This window comes from Corvus kubaryi, unplaced genomic scaffold (genome assembly GCF_017639235.1).
Source record: "Corvus kubaryi isolate FWS band 111438036 unplaced genomic scaffold, C.kubaryi_AGA036_p1.0 137, whole genome shotgun sequence".
NCBI lineage: Eukaryota > Metazoa > Chordata > Aves > Passeriformes > Corvidae > Corvus > Corvus kubaryi.
Genome location: NW_024580671.1, coordinates 18,233,850 through 18,241,349, shown reverse-complemented (window position 1 = coordinate 18,241,349; position 7,500 = coordinate 18,233,850). Strand labels below are relative to the sequence as shown.

The 7,500-nt window shown below is 34.7% G+C and overlaps 1 long non-coding RNA gene across 1 annotated transcript in view; it reads right to left on the bottom strand.

The window, feature by feature from the left end:
* Positions 1–7,500, bottom strand: part of LOC121659685 — a 48,191-nt gene that overhangs the window by 34,955 nt on the left and 5,736 nt on the right. Inside the window, exon 2 of the long non-coding RNA XR_006014414.1 lies at positions 684–750. This is a non-coding gene — a long non-coding RNA (uncharacterized LOC121659685). The remainder of the gene's footprint in view (positions 1–683; positions 751–7,500) is intronic.

Sequence of the window (7,500 nt, the reverse complement as noted above, 5' to 3'; positions counted from 1 at the left end):
TTTCTCCAAAGTTTATCTGGATTTTTTCAATATGATGTATGTCAAGGAATCAGCCTAAGTGATAAAAGCAGAAAGGGAAAGTCTGCATCAGTGAGTATTTATATTGGCAAGAGCTGACAGTTTTATAAAAGAAAAACAAACACCAAGGCTGTTCATTTCTGAAATGAAATCAACTTCACTTCATTTCTCTCAGGAAAACATCATCACATGAAATGATATAAATCAGTATTGATATCAGTAAACTTCAAACTAGAAGAGACAAATGCACTCTGCAGCACAGTAATTCAATGGCTCCGAGTCAAGTTTACTGTTGTATCTTTTCTACTAATCATTGTAAAAATTCCCTGTGAAATAATTATCCCTAAAACAATCAAGACAGTATATCTCTATAAAGGAGAGGATCGATTTAACAACAAACTCTAGATTTATCTGTATTGATTAGAGGGCATTCAGTGTAATTTTAGTGAATTATGTTTGGCTTTCATTTCCCAGTAGAAATTTTTCTTGTGATGATCAAAAGGTAAATTACAAACTACTACATGGTCTTTTGTGTGCCATGTACATAACATCCAACTATTATTTTTAAAGAAACATTGATGTAGGAAAGGAAATAAATATTGGGGATTTTTTTTATACATGATATCTTACTATAAAAATCATATGACTGAGTTTATAGCACTTACCTAAGAGCCTGATGTCATCTTCTCAATTCATTAATACAGAAATCAGGACTGCACTAAAGAGTCTGTGCTAAAGGAACAAATCCAAGATCATCTTATGAGAATAGAATTAGAAAGATTAAGAAAGTAATATGATTTTTCTTCTTAAATAGGAGTAATTTCAAAGCAGCTGTTAACACTTTCATGTCTGAAACTTCCTTTCTGGCACAAGGGAGAACTAAAGGAATCAGACAGATTCAAAGACAATTTAATGTAGCTGTAAGTCTGACACTGCTGCTGATACAATTTAATTTAGAACTAATTAGAACTAAGAAGGCTAGTTATTTTGTCAACTGCAAGTGTGTTAGTTCCAGTCATTTTTAATCCAATGTAACAAAGATAAAGAGTCTAACTTACTTTGTTTAGTTAATAACATTAGGCCAGAAGGATCACCTAGTCATTTCGTGTTACCCAATACATTGCTAATATAAACAATGTCTAATTACAGTGACTACATACTCCCATGAAATGACCAATTAGAACATTTGCTGATTGTACGTGTTCACTGTTAGAGACATTTCCACAGGCTTTCTGTGGGTTGTATTCATAAATTCTACCCCAGCTGGTAGGAAGCATAAGAGCAGAATATGAGAGGAAGAAGTTTTTAAGCAGCACAAAGGACATTTAAATTCTGAGACAGAGTTTCCATGCAAAAATATATCAAATTAAAATATAATTTTTAGTATTCCCTAGGAGTATGTAATATTGCACATTTATATGCTCTTCTTGCTGAATCAAGCAGATCATATGGTGTATTCAAGACTCATATGATAAAGAAAACATGTGTTAGCATTTTAATATTTAGACCAACAAATACAGAGTGATTTCATTTTTCTTACAAAGCTGATTTATTGACTATAATCTGTAGCTGGTATGAATTATGCCAGAGTAGTCTCTTATTTATTTTTGTTACTTTACTGATGAGTCAATAACTGTCCCCTGAAAATATTAGTCCAGCATGTGCCAATGTTCAGTAAAGTGGCAAAATCTGACAATGATATTGACAGCATGTGTTAAACTCAAATTAAAATCAAAATTTAAAAAATACAATAAATGAGAACAAACTCTTCCTTGTCTAAAGAAAAATTACTGACACTGTAAAAATTGCTTTTTTAACGATTGAATTATTATCCTTTAAGTAATCATGTTGAAAAATTTGCTAGATCCGTTAAAGTAAATAACAGTACTTCAGTATGTGCATTGCCAAACCTAATTAACACAAGAAGTATTAGAAATACTGGAAACAATGAGACACAGTTATCTAGACAAGTAAAGAAATTAATTTACAATGATTGCAATCAATGCATATATCACAGCCAAATAAAAATTGGATACTGAAAAACTATCTGGAAGTATTGATGTTAACAATTGCTCTGCAGGTGTCGAAAATGCCTGGCTGCCACACATGCCAGTGCAGTCTCAATCCTTCTCTTGCTTCAGTGAGTTCAAATGTTGCCACTCAGGTCAGTGTGATAGTGTCAGGTGCTTTTCCTATTCTTCTTAGGCAATGCCCTAAACAATACTAATCTACTTACATGAAAGTTTTCCTTTGAATAAAAGGATACATGATAATCTACATGTCTGTCCACTAGAATTTGAGAGAATTAAAATGTAGCTTAAAACCCACATCATGTAAATAATTACAATTTGGTAAAAGCTAAAAACAAAAATTTAAAAATGTTTTCTTAAATTAATTAGTATATACTGAATGTGTGCTACATTGTCTTGTCCAGCATATTTAAAAATGAAATATATGATAAACTTTGTCTTATTACAATTATATTAACAAAATAAAGTAATTAAAAGACTCCTACTTTTTTTTCTAGAAGAAAAGAAAGAGACAGAAATTATTAAACTATCCAGAAAAGAATCAAAGCTTTTATATGGAAAACGATTCTTTGAGCTGAATTGCAATAAATCAATAAGATGGTTATTTTTCAATAGGTAATAATTGTCTTTATATAAACCGAAAATATTTTTTGGGGTGATTAATATACAATGCCACATTATGCATTTGAGAGTGTCAATGCATAATTCTTAGTTCTAATGTTATTATGTAATTGAGAGAACATGTTCATTTGCCCTAATAACTACTAAGATGCACTTAATAAAATGAAATGTAATAATACTTGTAATTTAATCTATTCATGGGAGTAATTTTAAAAGTCTAGCATTCTCCTTAATGTGGATAACATTCATAATTTATAAAGTGTTGTGATGCAGAATTGACAATGCCATTGTTTTTTACACTTTGAGATGAATCTGCAGGCTTCATTATCTGCATACCAACCTCAGGATTATCAAGGGCAAACAAAAGATAATTAACACCAGAAACAGGCAAATGCAGGAGATACTCAGTGAGGTTTTTCATTTAATGTGGAACCTTTGAAAACTGGGAAAAGGAATAACAGTTCAAAATCCTTTTTTTTTTTCCCTTCGCAGAAAACTATTCCAGTATGCTTTTTATTTCCTACGTTTTAAATATCATGGTTTTTGCTATAAAATTATATTGGCATGGTCAGCCTTAGATACATTCAGTAAATGAATGTGTTAAGACAAGTATTTTTCCCAAAGTACTAAGTGTTCGTTTTCTGTGGTGGTTTTTTTTGTCTAGAACAGTAGATGGGTAACTATGGTATATATTTTCAAATGCTATAGTTTCACTTGCCCACAGCAAATCTGTAAATAAATCACTTAACTTTTCCTTGCCTCATTGTGCCATTCTCTAATGATGAAAACTTCTACTACACAAATTTGATTAATGAATAAGATGTATTTTTATGTTAATAGCTTGTAGGAAAAAGCATGCGGGACTGCCTTGAGTGTTTTTATATGTACTCACAGCAGAATAATAAAGGTATACTAAATGCTGATATCCGAGAGAGTGTATTTCAATCAGTAAGGATTACTGACATGTTTCTTTTTAGTTCTTTGAACAAGAAGTCTTGACTAAGATTCTGCATTGCACTCAAAGATATTTGCCATGTAACTAATAATTTCAGAAATTAACCAGTGAAGATCCTCCACAAAGAGAATCTTTTGAATGCAAGGCAAAGAAGCATTATATGGTTAGACTCTAATCTGTGAATGAACACACTTCTACAAAAGGTCCAGGCAAAGTCATTTTACAAATGGAAATGCAGGACAGTGGCATTCAGAGTTTTACACAACTTACAGATGTTGATGACAGTTTAACTCCCCACCTGTTATTTACATAAGAAGTTATTATTACAGGGGAATGTGATTATTAGCCTATGAGCTATCCATGAAAGATTTAACCATTTGTGTTTGAAGACCTTGGTGTATTACCATACCTGCACATTTTACAATTTAGAACTGGAAATGCCTTTTAAGTAACTAATCCAAAAATTATATACAATCAGTAGGAGCTCGCTTTCCACCCAGCACAGGGAGCTCAGAGCACTCTACGCAGGGATGATGGTTACACTCTAAGATTCAAGCTGCAACATAACTTGATGAGTCTTGTTCTCTTCCAGAAGGCCTGATGCCAGTTATAATGGTTCCTTCATTATCAGGGTTGTCCCTTATTCCTTCTTACCAAACCTTTTTCCTCTTGGTCCTGATTCACCCTGAACAGTGACAGGCACCAGAAGGTGCATGGGACAGGGAAGCCCATATGAGCACACTGCCCCCGCCCCAGGAAACAGGGAGAGGCTGAGGCCAAGGACTCTCCACATCCTTGGATATCCAGACAAGCATTTAAGGCCATGAAATCCCACAGAAACTATGTGGTTGATGATCAGTTCAAATGAGTCAGCAGTGTGCCATTGAGATCAGCAGGGCATTGGGCATCCTGAGGTGTGTCAAGCACAGCATATCTACCAGGTGGAAAGAGACTGTCCCACTAGGCTCAGCCTCACCTCAAGTACTCTGCACAGTTTTGGTCAACGTAATACATCACAATGTGCCCAAAAGAGGTTATCAAAAATGCCAAAAGGACTAGAGGGCATGACTTATGAGGAGCAGATGAGGATATTTTGTTTATTCATCTCAGAGAAGAGGAAGGTGCAGAGTGATCTCATTGCTGTCTACAACCTCCTCATGAGGGGGAGTGGAGAGGGAGGTATTGATCTCTTCTTTCTGGTGTCCAGTGATGGAATGTATTAAAGCTACACAAGGGTAAACTCAAACTGGATATTATGAAAAATTCTTCACTGAAAGGGTGGTCAAAGAAAAGAACAAGCTCTTGAAGAGCTTGGTCATGGTTCCAAGGCTCCTGTTGGTGTTCAAAAAGCATCTGAATGATGCTCAGCTTCATGGTTTATATTTTTTTATGTGGTTTAACTTTTAGGTTGCCCTATGTGGAGGCAGGATTTGGGGTCAATGATCCTCATGGGTGCCGCCCAGCTCAGGATACTCTGGGAATCTATGATGCTAAGTACTGGAAATCTCAGGCACTGAGTTGTCATTCTTCGACTATTTGTCATTCTAGTTTCTAGATACTTCTGAAAAATAGAGCTCCAAACTTTTCCCACACTCAGTGGGAAGCTTTAAAATTAAGAAAAAATGAAGAATCAAGATAGTAAAACTCCTAAGTGCTACAGCGATCTAAAAAAATTTTTTTAATTAAAATTCTTTTTTTAAGGACATTGGCTTCAGTTCTGCAAATATTTGTACAAAAGCTTTTTAACCTAAGGTCTTTAAAATTAAATGTACCATGGCTAGAAGAGAGACCATGTCCCTTTGAACTAATAGAGAATATCAGTTCCCTCACATAAATTTATTTATTTAAAAGCCCCCATCCTTTCATTGAATTCATCTTCTATTTAACTCCCCTTCCCCTGAAGGAAAATAAGGTATATCCTCTACTATCTGGAGATTACTGTAAATACATTTTATGGAGTATGATACCCTTTTTAATTACACACAGGAAAACACAATCAGAGTAGGTCCAACTTGATTACCAGGTGAGACAGTAAAAAACACACCATGGCAAATGGGGTAGTGGGCAGTGGTGGGCTCTGTGACAATCCCTGCTCTCCATGAACCCCATCCCTGCCTTCTGTAGCAGGAGAGGCAGCCTTTGTTTATAAAGTCCAGAGGACATACACAGACAGAGTAGATAATGTAGAGCTTCTCCATTACAGAGATATTTCAGTAAAGTCTTTCTTTCGTGCTTTATCCTTCCAACTTCTACTACAACTACCAGTAATAATAAGAACAATAAAATAATGGTAATAACAATAATAATGAAACCTGTTTGCTAATCTTCACATTTATTATGAGATTTTTTTCTGAAAACTTTTCTCTGGACCTATCCTCCACAGTATTTCTAAACATCTTTTAAGTGGTGTTCATGGGTTTATTTTAAGAGTTTATTATAGACCAGGATTTTCAGAAATCTGTAGTAAATAACAAGAAATACTCAATGCTTAGCAGCTGGAGTTATTCAAAGCAGCATACACTCTTCTTATTTATATATTTTTATATTTTACATTATACTTAGCATATACCATTTTTATGCAGTTTCATTTTCTACACATTTAGTTTACCAGGATGCAGGTTTTGCAAATGTATGTGGTTCTTTCTGGAAAGGTGCAGTTCCAGATGCAGCAATATCTGGTCCTCTGTGCAAAACTCCCACCTGTGTTAATGGGAATTTGTGATGAAGTGAGAACTACAGGTAATTATATAATGAAATGCAGATATGAAAGATGTGTTAATGGCAGAACACTAACATAATCATTGTGTGCGCATGTGAGTATGAAAAAGCCAAAAGTTGTTTGTCAAAATTTGAAAAACTAATAGTTGAGATTATAAGAACTATTTTTGTTTTGCCTGATAACCTTTCTAAGAGAATACAATATTACTTTTTCTGCTGCTGAGTCCCTGTCATTCAAGGTAGCCTACCAGTATGGTGAACTGCTTGAGCCATATATAAAGGCTCACATGCTATGATTTATGCTATAATTTGGAGTCAGTTACATTCATTTCTGCTAATATGCAGATATTGAAGCCTTAGAATTCTCATTCAGGAGGGACCTATTTGCATCTTACTATGACAGTTCCAAATCTGTATTCCCTGTATGGATGAAAACTTCAGAGTGACAGAGCTTCATCAGAACTAAAGGAGCTTCCACAAACAGGGTGCCTGTGGAAAGAACTACTTTCAGCTGGTATATGAGGGATGATGAGCTCCTTTTAGATCTATACATCTAGCAAATATTTGAGAGTTCTTGGAAAAAAGTAGAGAAGGTTTAAGAAGATTGGCAATAAATCCTTAAATTTAAAATAAACATCTTCAAGTGTATCAAAAGGACTAGATGTTACATACACTGGATACCAGTTGATTTTTCTCCCTTGCAGGTATATTTATGAAAGCACATGCACCGCAAAATATGCACCCCCAAGCTTGTTGCCTGAGGATGAAATAATAGTTGATGATAACTCTTCCAAAAAGAACTGCCTTTGTGCTACATTTAAACTCAGTGCTCACGTTCTAGCATTAAACCAATAAAGAATTTTCTGTTTCAAGTTGTGCTATATGTGGTGAGGAGGCACCAAATTTCAACATTACCTCCTAAAATTCAACTTCTGTTTAGAGTGATTAGAAGAATGATGAATAGAGTGTCAAAGTCTTTCAGCACCTCAGAAGTCCAATCTAACACCTGCAGAATCCTGACAATATGGAAATGATTGGAGGTTTTGTGCCATTGTGCCCTAAAGATGCTATGAGTGCTTTCTTGGCTGGACACTTACTCTATGCTATGTTGTGGTTGCTTAAGAAACTCTTCAGATTCTCCTTTCTGTCTTTTCTTTT